This window comes from Jaculus jaculus, chromosome 23 (assembly GCF_020740685.1).
Source record: "Jaculus jaculus isolate mJacJac1 chromosome 23, mJacJac1.mat.Y.cur, whole genome shotgun sequence".
Taxonomy (NCBI): domain Eukaryota; kingdom Metazoa; phylum Chordata; class Mammalia; order Rodentia; family Dipodidae; genus Jaculus; species Jaculus jaculus.
In genome coordinates, this window is record NC_059124.1 from 7,624,455 (window position 1) to 7,636,838 (window position 12,384).

The 12,384-nt window shown below is 49.2% G+C and overlaps 1 non-coding gene across 1 annotated transcript; it reads right to left on the reverse strand.

The window, feature by feature from the left end:
* Positions 1 to 6,093: 6,093 nt before the first annotated feature.
* On the reverse strand, positions 6,094 to 6,304 carry LOC123456500. The gene has a single exon (XR_006634575.1). It is a non-coding gene; the product is annotated as a small nucleolar RNA U3 (small nucleolar RNA).
* Positions 6,305 to 12,384: the final 6,080 nt, after the last annotated feature.

A 12,384-nucleotide genomic window follows, 5' to 3' on the forward strand; every position in this document is an offset into this window, starting at 1 on the left:
GAAAGGAGGGAGCGAGAGAGAGAGAGGATAGGTGTACCAGGCCTTCAGCCACTGCAAACGAACTCCAGATGCTTGCACCCCCTTGTGCAGCTGGCTAATGTGGGTCCTGGAGAATTGAAACTGGGTCCTTTGGCTTTGCAGGCAAATGCCTTAACCGCTAAGCCATCCCTCCAGTCCCCATGGGATATTTTTTTTGGGGGGGGATATTTTTTTAATAATCATAGGAGTTGTTAATAAAAATTTGAAAATAAAAACCCACTGGAAGCTATTCTTTAAAAGATCTGTACACTAAACAACTAGCATTTATATCAAACCAGCAAGCGATGAAGCGACGAAGTCACCCCTATGTAGGGGTGACTTACAAATTGGATACTGGTGAGCAACGGCATGAAATTGAATGGATGAGCTCACATCACCGTTGGTTACAACCCAATAACCAGAGCCTATTGAGTACAGAAAAGCCTCCTGTGGCTAGACAACATGTGCGACATAATCCCAGCACTGTAGAGAAAGCATTAAAACACATCCAGGAGCTGGGCTGGAGAAGATAGCTCAGCGTTTAAGGTGCTTGCCTGCGGAGCCTCGGGACCCAGGTTCAATTCCCCAGGACCAATTTAAGCCAGGCACACAAGGGGGCGCATGCGGCTGGAGGCTCCAGTGGGCCCATTCTCCCTCCCTCTCTCTCTCTCTCTCTCTCTCTCTCTTTCTCTACTTCTCTGTCTCTCAAATGAATAAATTAAAATTAAAATTAAAAAAAAAAAACATGCTGAGGAGTGACTGAACCCTTTGGGAAGACTGGCAAGTGTGGGAGACAGGGAGGTGAAGGGGGCATTCGGTGGATTTGAAGGCTGTTCTGAAGATCAGTGGTGGAGTGCGCGTGCACAAGGCCCTGGGTTCTAATCCCAGAATAATAGCCAAGAAAAGGGTGAGTGAGGCGGGGTAAATACGGCGCAACGTGACATCCGCTGAACTTCAGTAGCCACTTAGCAGGTCAGGCAGCCACCGTTGGACTCTGCAGCTCGGGGCTACTGTGTATCTGCTTTAGGTGGAGGCCACTGAGGGGAGCACAGAGTGAAAATCGGAGAAAGAAACCGAGGAAGGAACCTGCGCCCTTTCCCTGTCTCGCTGCCAGCGCTTGATTGAAAAGGCCGCCCAGCCTGAGTGAGAACGCAGAGAGAGCGGACAGCGACTCGGAGGGAGGGCGGCTCGGGATTCCCTGGCTTGTAAATCTCCCTTGAAATGTCCTTTTTGAAATAAAACTCAGGCTCGAGAAGACTAATGAGCTGGCACCTTGCACCACAGGAGAGTACAAAGAAAATGCAAAGTTGCAGCCTAAGGGGCCCTGGCGGGGGCGGGGGGAGTCACCCTCTGGCTTTGGACTCTTGATGAGGTTTGCTCTTTTGGGGTTCTGCTCTTGAATTGGCACCAACTGATTCATCTTCCTCTTTGGAGGTGTTGGTGCATCATGCTGAAGCCATAGTGGCTTGCTCTGCCTGTAGTCTGTCTTTGCTCCCTTCCTTCCTTCCTTCCTTCCTTCCTTCCTTCCTTCCTTCCTTCCTTCCTTCCTTCCTTCCTTCCTTCCTTTTTCTTTCTTTCTTCCTTCCTTCCTTTTTCTTTCTTTCTTTCTTTCTTTCTTTCTTTCTTTCTTTCTTTCTTTCCTTCCTTCCTTCCTTCCTTCCTTCCTTCCTTCCTTCCTTCCTTCCTTCTTTCTTTCTTTCTTTCTTTCTTTCTTTCTTTCTCTTTCTTTCTCTCTCTCTCTCTCTCTCTTTCTTTCTTTTTTAGTTTTCTTTTTTTTTTTTTAGTTTTCCTAGGTAGGGTTTCACTCTAGCCCCGGCTGACCTGGAATTCACTATGTAGTCTCAGGGTGGCCTCAAGCTCACGGCGATCCTCCTACCTCTGCCTCCCGAGTGCTGGGATTAAAAGTGTGCGCCACCACGCCCGGCCCTGTAGTCTTTCTTGAATGGAAGGGATGCCCGAAGGTGAGCTGTTCCAGCCACCTGTGTCCTGACTGTGCCACCCCCCCCCCCATGGAGGGGGCCAGGCAGACACACCTTCTCTGTAAAAGTCAGATGACAAAGAGAAATGAAGGGCCGAGGAGATTGCTAGCTCAGTGAGTAAGAGCACTTGCCTTGAAGCACGAGGCCCGAGTGCAACCCCAGAACCCATGTAAAGAGCCGGGCATGGCCAGGCATACCCTGTGAATCGCAGCCCTGGGCATGGGCAGGGACCAGAGAATGGCGGGGGCTGGGTGGTCAGCCGGTCTCATGGAAATCAGCAGCTCTGGCCGCAGTGAGCCACAGACTCAAGGAAACAATATAGAGGAAGACATACACACACACACACACACACACACACACACACACACACACACACACGAGAGAAAGAGAGTAAAAATAGCACTACCTGAGTGTTCATTCTAGGTCCAAGAAATCCCTCCTGTCTGGAACAGGCTTCCTGCCCACTGACCTAGTTCTCTTCACACTACACTCCTGAAGGCTTCCCACATGAGACGGGGCGTGATGGAAATTCCACCAAGCCCCTTTTCCTTTCGCCCAAGGCCTGGCGTGACTCTACAGCTGCCGTGTTCTGGAAGAACGTGACCGTGGGGGCCAGAGGAGACTGGCAACAGTACCTAGATCATACTCCAGGATGAGCTGCGTGTCGGGGTGTGAGCAAGCTGTGTTGACAGGGATGTTCACACCGGGAGCGAGCGTGCGGGGCGCATGGTGGAAACCATAACGCTGTGCAGTGGCTGGAGTGATTTGGACAGCAGAAGGCTCTGAGAGATGGAAAACTTATTGATAGGTGTTGTGGTCACTATCTTGATGTTGTTGGAACCAAACACCTCACCAAGAGCAGCTGGTGGTAGGAAAGGGTTTGTTATGGAGGACAGTCTCACGGGGAAGTTTCCCGACGGCAGGGGCCAGGATGGTACGGGAGACGCCGGGCATCCTATCTTGCCACAGCAGTTGGCAGGAAGCAGCAAGAGAGTGAGCTGAGCTCTGGCAAGGGGAAGCTAGCTGTAACACCCCAAGGCCCACCCCAGCAGCACACCTCCTCCAGCAAGGCTCCACCTCCCATATTGCCACCAGCTGGGGACCATGTATTCAAAACACAGGAAGCTACAGGGGGGCATCTCACTCAAACCACCACGGTAGGATTGACGGCCGGGTTACATGGAAGACAAGGGCTGGCCTAAGGAAAAGAGAGAAGAGCTGGACAGGAAGAGAAGGAGCAGTTGGATGGGCACCTGCAGGGTGCCCTCGAAGGTGGACTTTTACTTCTCCTTTGCTGATTTCCATTTTCCTTCTGAGCTTTCCTGTCTCTCCTGGTTATTTGATTGGTCGATCGATTGGAATGTTCCCGAACGAGCGGCCATCCAGCTCCAGAGTAGCGCACGGTGAGTTGTGAACTGGGCTGCAGTCAGCAGACATGCTGGTGCCCAGCCCAGTCTCTAATGGGCTCCGTGCCCTCGGGGCACTGCCTGAGCATCAGGAGGCTTGAAGTACCATTGCAGGGCCTGGCGACCTCTCACCCTTCCTCCAGCTCTAGATTTTCCTTTGCTTGTCCTCTGCTGCATGCTGGGAGCTTGGTACTCTGTGTTTGCCAAACCCCAGCTGCATCCTTTTTCTTTCAAAATACCTTAACTCTGGGCTGGAGAGATGGCTTAGCGGTTAAGGCAATTTGCCTGCAAAGCCGAAGGATCCTGGTTCGATTCTCCAGGACCCACGTTAGCCAGATGCACAACGGGGCACGTGTATCTGGAGTTCGTTTGCAGTGGCTGGAGGCTTGGGCGCACCCATTCTCTCTCTCTCCCTCTCTCTTTCTCTGCCTCTTTCTCCCTCTTAAATAAATAAATAAATGTTTAAAAAATATCTTAACTCCCAACCAAAGGGCCATGGCATGCCTTTCTTATCCAACATAGATAGGACTTTTCTTCAGAGTCCTGAAACCAGGATGGACTGTGAGGTGAGAGTACAAACAGTCAGTCCACAGAACACAGTGCATGGCCCCATCATCTTTGAATCCTCGAGGGCAAGTTTTGGCTCTCGCACACTGTGAGTCACGATGAAGGCGTTAGTTATGGTGCTCAGTGCCGTGTTGAGCCCAGAATTAATGTCACGTTTCCTGGTGATGTTTCCAGGGCTGAAACGGGAGAGCCAGCTCGATGCTGGGAGCTTTGGTATATGTTCTGGACTGAATCTTTGTCCTTCATCGTGTATTGGAACCTCAAATCCTCTTTACTCTGACAGGGAGTCTCCTGAGGGCAGCTGGTAGGTGAATAGTCATTGAGAGTCAATGCTGGGGGCTGTCGTGAAGTGAGGTGGTAAAATAGCAGCCATGTGTTCCGTGGTCTCTCTCCTGCCGCTGTGGCATATGTGCCTTGCAAGCCACTATGGGTGGGGGGCTGTCTCCCTAGCGATACTAAGAGCATGCACTCCAGACACCTCCTCAATGGGGGTGTGGGGACACCCCAAGCCATTGTCCACTTCGCTGCTCTCCCCAGGGCCTGGCAACTGGCAATCCACTGGAAAATAAACTGCCTAGCCAGATGTCAATATTCTCTCTACTGCCCGCCGTCCTTCCTTTCCTTCAGAAACCACAGATGGGCTCTTAGCACTTTCCCTCTCTCTCGTTCTGCCTCCAGACCAGTCCTTGGGCCCCTCCTCTGTGGGCACAGAGCAACCCCTCTCTTGAGCTCAGCAAAAACAACACGCCACTTTGCATTTCTTACCAGTTGGCATTGCCAGTCCTAAGTAATAAAACCCATTTCCGACAACACATGGGTTTCTCAGCACCCTGGGAAATAGAGATTTCATAGATAAGGAGAGAGCTCTAATAAGTTAAGTGACCAAAATTGAACACCATGTAAAAGGAGAGCCGGAGTCAAAACTAAGCCACCCCATATTTAGTGGTTTTTGTACCACAAGATGTCATAGCTGAACCTTACTGTGACAGAGTACCTATGATACCTAATCCAATGTAAACTCTATGTCAGTCGTTGCTACACTGTACGGTTTAGGAAAAAATGAAAAGAAAAAAAAACATACATCCACGTATGTTCAGCCCAGGCACAACTTACTTTCCAAATAGCTTCAGAACCCATTGGCACAGAGCATGTGCACTCACCTTTCACTTTTAACAAATACTTTATTTATTAGACAGAGTGAGAGAGAGAGAGAGTGAGAGAAATGGGCACACCAGGGCTTCCAGCCACTGCAAACAAACTCCAGACACGTGCACCCCCTTGTGCATCTGGCTAACGTGGGTCCTGGGGAATCGAACCATGGTCCTTTGGCTTTGCAGGCAAACACACCTTAACCGCTAAGCCATCTCTCCAGCCCATCTTTCACTTTTAAAAAAGTGGTATTTGTCACAGAGCATTCTTCACCTTGCTTCTTTCTCTTTTCTATTCTGCTCTGTTTTGTTTTCCTTTGACTTTTTTTTTTTTTGTTTTGTTTTAGTGATTGCATCTCTCTCTGCGACTCAAACTGTCCTAGAACTCATAAACCTTCTGTCTCAGCCTGCCAAGTACTGGGATGACAGGTGTGCCCCCACACGTAACTTGGTTCCACAAAAAAATCCCTCTCTACTCTTTTTTTTTTTTTTTTTGGTTTTTCGAGGTAGGGTCTCACTCTAGCCCAGGCTGACCTGGAATTCACTATGGAGTCTCAGGGTGGCCTTGAACTCACAGTGATCCTCCTACCTCTGCCTCCCGAGTGCTGGGATTAAAGGCGTGCGCCACCACGCCCGTCTCCTCTCTACTCTTTTGGAAAATGAGGAGAAAGGCTTTGCTAGTTGTATTACTTTCTTTCTCACTGCTGTGATAACATACCTGACAATCAGCAGTTTCAAGATGGAAGAATATGGGCTGCAGAGATGGCTTAGCAGTGAAGGCACTTGGCTGCAAAGCCTAAGGACCCAGGTTCGATTCCCCGGTTACCATACAAGTCAGATGCACAAGGTGGCATATGCATCTGGAGTTCATTTGCAGTGGCTGGGGGCCTTGGTGTGCCCATTCTCTCTTTTTCTATTTGCTTCTCTCTCAAAATAAAGAAGTAAATATAATAATTTTTTTTTTAAACAATGGAAGCCACTCAGACTGCGCTCTCTCCCTCCACCTCTCCAGGGAGAGGGGAACGATCATCAATGGCAGCGGGCAGTCACAACGCGCGATGCCCGCGCCAGCTTCACGCTCAGGAGAGAACGCTGTGCCTCCTCCTCGTGGTTTCCAGTGCTCTACACAGTCAGAGAAACTTCTCTAGTAAGGAACTATAGAAATGATCCCTGAAAGTATAGTCTTAAAAAAAATTTTTTTTTAAAGAGGGAAGGATATTTGGGCTCAAAGTTCCTAAGTGTACCATCCATGATAGGCCGACAGCAGGGGTCAAGGCCCGCTGGCCACACGGTGTGGACAGTCAGGAAGCAATCAATGAATGCCGGTGCCCAGCCCGCTCTATGCTTTATCTGCAGAGCGGGACCTCAGCCCCTGGAGTGGCACTGCCCACAGTGACCGTGGCTCCCCCGCCCCAACTGGCCTCATCGAGATGATCTAGATGATCCCTAATCTAGATAATCCCTAGTACATATGCCAAGAGGCTCATTTCCTCTGTGATTCAGGGTCCAGCCAGGTTGGCAATGAAATAAACCGTCACCGTTGCTTAGGTTAGCTGCAGCCCCGTCGCTGACAAGGCAGCTCCTGATGAGGCCTGGATGACCGTGGCCGGAAGCAGAGTGTCCCCCGGCTGAGACTCCTGAAAGCTCACGGTCACAGTCCGAGCCCTTCCTCCTGCCAGGGCTTGGGGAGACGGAGTCCTTATTTCCATCTGGAAGCTGAGGACGCGGATGAAAGCTCCAGGTGTCACAGTGGGTAGCTGGTTGGTGGAGTCTAGGGACTGCTGCTCTGGGTGTGGAATTCCTCTGGGTGTGAACTAGGCACCGTTCAGCTCCTGCACATGTCACACGCTGAGGTCTCTTCCCACCGCGCCGGAGGCCTGCGCTAGGGCGGGCCAGAGCTGCTCTCTTCCTCAGGCTCCCAGGGGCTGGAGGGCTGTGCTGCTCTTGGGAGAAGCCCCTCCCCTCCAAGTTCATGCTGGGCCCACGGGCCAACCCCTCAGGCAGCGAGGCTGGGCTCTGAGTGCCCCTTTTCTTTTTTTTTTTTCTTTTCCAAAATTTTTATTAACAACTTCTATGATTACAAAGAATACCCCATGGTAAAACCCTCTCTTCCCCCACTTTCCCCTTTGAAACTCTATTCTCCATCATATCCCCTCCCCATCTCAATCAGTCTGTCTTTTATTTTGATGTCATGATCTTTTCCTCCTATTATGATGGTCTTGTGTAGGTAGTGTCAGGCGCTGTGAGGTCATGGATATCCAGGACATTTTGTGTCTGCAAGAAGCATGTTGTATGGAGTCCTACCCTTCCTTTGGCTCTTACATTCTTTCTGCCACCTGTTCTGCAATAGACCCTGAGCCTTGGAAGGTGTGGTAGAGATATTACAGTGCTAAGCACTCCTGTCACTTCTTTCCAGCACCATGATACCTTCTGAGTCGTCCCAAGGTCACTGCCATCTGAAAAGAGAAGATTCTCTACCAAAAGTGAGAGTAGCATTAACATAAGGGTATGAACATTAACAGAAGTGCTTACTGCACAGTTTGATGAGCATAGTATATACATTTAGCCAGACAGCAGCAGATATTACACCCCTAGGGTTCATGACTTACCCCAGTTTTAGGTTTTCAGTATCATGGATGTATTCCCTCCCATGGAGCGGGCCTCCAGTCCCATTAGAGGGCAGTTACTTTCCACAATGACAGATGTGCCACTATTGCACCCGTTGGCTCATTTGGCCTTGAGTGCCTCTTTTCAATGTACAACATGCTTTGTTGACTGGTGGAAGAATGCATAATGTGGATCAATGATTTGCAAAATATATTCTCTCTGCACATTGTCCCATATGACTTCTCAAGTAATTGGAGGTGGGATTTTATGCCCCCCTCCCAAAAGAAAAGAGAAGAAACATGTGCACGTAACAAATGTGAAAATCCATGGCTTCCATTCCCAGGCCAAAAAATATATATATAGCCTTGTCTTTCTTCCTGCATCGTAGCTATACTCCAGGATTCCTAAGGAACGCGTCACAGGGCTGAAATGAGAGCAAGAGAATTTTATTGATCAAGTGTCCCATCTTCATAACTCTGAGATGGCACTGTCGTCAGGTAGCCCTTGGCTCTGGAAACTTGTCGCCGGAGTGCCTCCATATTCGAACAGTCTCAAAGGCTGTGCGTGGCTTCTCCGCTGAAGTCTACGTGTGAAACTCCAGCCCTGGGTGACCTTGAGGTGTCTGGAGACGCTGTTCCTATGGGCTCTGGTCTTCCGGCCAAGCCGAGTCACCAGTTCCTTGAGGTCCTGCACAGGACCCCCTTCCCAAAGACCAACAACCCCCGGCACGTGATGTTTTCTGTCTTTCCACCCACTGTTGCCACCCACCAAACCATTGTCCAGATCAGATGGCGCCTCCTTCCTGACACTATCTCTGAGCCCTTCACCAGAATTCATTTCTTCCTCTTCCAGGTTCTCTTGGCCTGTCTGGGACCTTACATGCATTATTACTGTCATTAGTCTGTCACCTCAAACTATATTATAAGTTTCATGTTGTAGGTTTTTTGAATTGACTTCATTTATTCACGAGAGAGAGAATGGGCACTCCAGGGCCTTCAGCCACCGCAAACGAACTCCAGATGCACGCACCACCTTGTGCATCTGGCCTACGTGGCTCCTGGGGAATAGAACCAGGGTCCTTTGGCTTTGCAGGCAAACGCCTTAACCGCTAAGCCATCTCTCCAGCCCATGTTGTAGGTCTTCTAATCCCATCTAGCGCCCAAGCTAGTGGCTTATGCTTTATGGAAACATCGTAAATATTAAACCAGTTATTTTATTCTTCCCTTTACTTTTCAAGAGGCCCTGGCATATCTGTGTTCATTCCTGTGTGACCAGACAATTATTATCGCGCGAACTCCCTCCAGTCAGTGAAATGGAGACTCGGGAAGCTTGGTGGCTTTCCCAAGGCTTCCCACAAGGAGGATGAGAGTAGAGTTAGACAATCGCCTAAAAGAGGAATTCTTTGAGATCCTGCTCAACAGCAGATTGAAGACGGTGTCGCCTTTGATCCAAAGGCCCAGGGCTGCACTGGGACACTTGGGTGGAGAAGGAAGTTTTTGTTATAAAAGATTAGAGAGGGTGGGCTGACTGGAGAGAGGGACGAGGGAAGGACAGAGTGACATGGATGGAAACTGGGCCTTGCAGGCGAGAAGTGTCTTCACTCTCCAGGTGGCCCAGCCCAGCTTCTGGCTCCCAGCAACTTCTCAGCATGTGTTAACTACAGAAAGGAGGGGGTGGGGGGAGAAAAGGGAAGGACTATGACTTTGAGATTAATGAAGGCATACCGTGGTTGTCGCCAGTGTCTGACGCGTGCCCGCTACCCGCCTGGCTTTTCTTGCACTGGATGGCTCCTGGAGGACAGGATGTATATACTCTCTGTTCAGTACTTCAGAGGGGACTAAGTTATCCGGGGCCATTGCTCTCACCATCTTCATTTTGAATGAATGATTGTCATAGGTGCTGCGGAATTCGGACAGGCCAGACACCGGGTAGTGGAGGCTCAGAGAGGTCTCCTTTGCCTGTTACTAAACCACCGTATCCAGCCCATTACCTCGAAGATCCTAATGCTTTAGTATGTGGCAAACCATGTTAATCTGGGAGATTAAAAACATGAAGGAGGGCTGGGGGGATGGCTTAGCGGTTAAGGCGCTTGCCAGCAAATCCAAAGGACCCAGGTTCGACTCCCCAGGACCCACGTTAGCCGGATGCACAAGAGGGGCGCACGCGTCTGGAGTTCATTTACAGTGGCTGGAGGCCCTGGTACGCCCATTCTCTCTCTCTCCCCCTTTCTCTGTCAAATAAATAAATAAATAAATGAACAAACAAACATGAAGCAGCCATCAAGAGACTTAGGTTCTTCTCCTAGAAACACCATTGCGGGGTAGCCCTGGGCAAGCCGCTTGACTGCCACACCTAGCCTTGGTTTCAAAGTGGTCGGATAGACAGAGGTGAGGCTGCAGGAAGAGAGCCAAGTTGAATTACACTTTGGATGGTGGGGGTTATGCATGGTACAGGGAGGGAAAATGGGTTACCACCTCAGAAGAAGTCCTCAGGAAACCTGCTCTCTTAAGTCTGGCGTCTTGGGTTTTCCCTCACTCCGGCCAGAGTCTACTAAAACACAAACCCCACTAACGTTCCCATTCGTGACCAGCCATTTCTACCCTGCTGGCCTGACCCAAGGGACGAACCACACCCATGGGAGAAACTTCGTGAAAACCACGTTCCTCAAAGGCCACGTCCTCAAAATGCTTGCTGGGGTGGGCTAGAGAGATGGCTTAGAGGTTAAGGCACTTGCCTACAAAGCCAAAGGAACCAGGTTTGACTCTCCAGGACCCACATAAGCCAGATGCACAGGGTGGTGCATGCATCTGGAGTTCGTTTGCAACAGCTGGAGGCTCTGGTGCACCCATTCATAATCTCTCTCTCTCTTTCTCTGTCTCTCTCTCAAATAAATAAATAAAATTATATATATGTATATATATATATGTATGTATGTATGTATATGCTCATAAAGACAAGGAAAACCAGCCCTTTATCATTTTTGTTGAATAAACATAGGGTCTGAAAGACTTTAGATTTTTTTTAACATTTTATTTTTATTTATTTATTTGAGACAGAGGGAGGGAGAGTAAATGAGTGAGAATGGGCTCTCCAGGGCCTCTAGCCACTGCAAACAAACTCCAGATGCCTGGGCCACCATGTGCATCTGGCTTACATAGGACCTGGAGAATCGAACCTGGGTCCTTAGGCTTTGCAACCATGTGCCTTAACCGCTAAGCCATCTCTCCAGCCCAAGACTTGAGATTTTAAAAGTCCTCATGCTGTGACAAGTTGCACTGTCAAAGCCCATGGGTGTTTGCTCTTTGCCTCCCCGCAAATGTGATCCACAAAAGCAGCTTACTGGCCCGAGCTTTTTAGAGCGGGATTAATAACAACGGAGCCTCTGCTCCTAGGGCTCTTCTGCGCCCCAGGGCTGCTCTGGCCACAGGTCCAAGATTGGATGCTACACTCTGCACTCCAAAAGTCTTTCTATGTTTTGTTAGTGAAAGACGAGCTTTATTTTGTTGTTGTTTGTTTTGTTTTTCTGAGGTAGGGTCTCACTCTAGCCCAGGCTGTCCTGGAATTCACTATGGAATCTCAGGGTGGCCTTGAACTCACAGCGATCCTCCTGCCTCTGCCTCCCGAGTGCTGAGATTAAAGGTGTGTGCCACAATGTCTGGCTTTTCAATCTTTATTGTGTTATCTTTTTTAAAGTTTTATTTTTATTTATTTGAGAGAAAGAGAGAGAGAGAGAGAGAAAGAGAGAATGGGAATACTAGGGCCTCCAGCCACTGCAAATGAACTTCAGATGTGTGTGCCCCCTTGTGCATGTGGCTAATGTGGGTCCTGGGGAGTTGAGCCTTGAACCAGGGTTCTTAGGCTTCACAGGCAAGAGCTTAACCGCTAAGCCATCTCTTCAACCCCAATCTTTATTGTTTTAAAAGCAAATCCCTACTTGACTTTTGTCAAACATTTAGATGTTTATAAATGCAGCAACTTGTTTTGAGAAAAGGCAACAACCTCCCCAAAATGTTGTGACTTGCCTTTCCAAGTTGCGATAGGCACACATTCGATATTCTCTTATGTTATAGTAACATAATGTGTAATGACTCAAGAATTTTTATTCTCTGTGATAAATCCTGTTTTATGATGTCACAAAACAGGGACCAGCATCCCAATTACATGTGCCATATCAAGATTTCGTTAAAATCGTGTGCAGTCAAGATCATAACTCCACCCTTAACTTCAGAGCTCTTGGAAACAGCTCAGAATTCTGGCTGGTGACATCAGGGCAAACGGGAAGCACCTGCCCGAGAGGAGGGGCCAAGTGAACCCCCTTGGGTAGTTTCATTGCTGCCATTTCCAGGAATCAGGTGCCTGGGAAAACATGCTGATAGTGTCAGGCTGAGAAGCTGTGATGCCATCTGGGGTCAGGAAGAGATTCTGTCCAGATGCCAAGTGCGGGGGTTGAAGCAACGTCGTGCTTGGCTGGCATGGCATGGCATTCAAAGTCACCCACGGGTACTGGGGACAGCAAGGAGAACCGGGGGACAACTGGGGACTCTGATGACAGTGAGGGACAGTATAGAGGAGTTATCCTTCCACACTGGATGTTCTAGAAAACATTTTCTTCTGGAAAATTTGAAATATCTTCAAAAGGCGGAGATAAACGGTCACAAA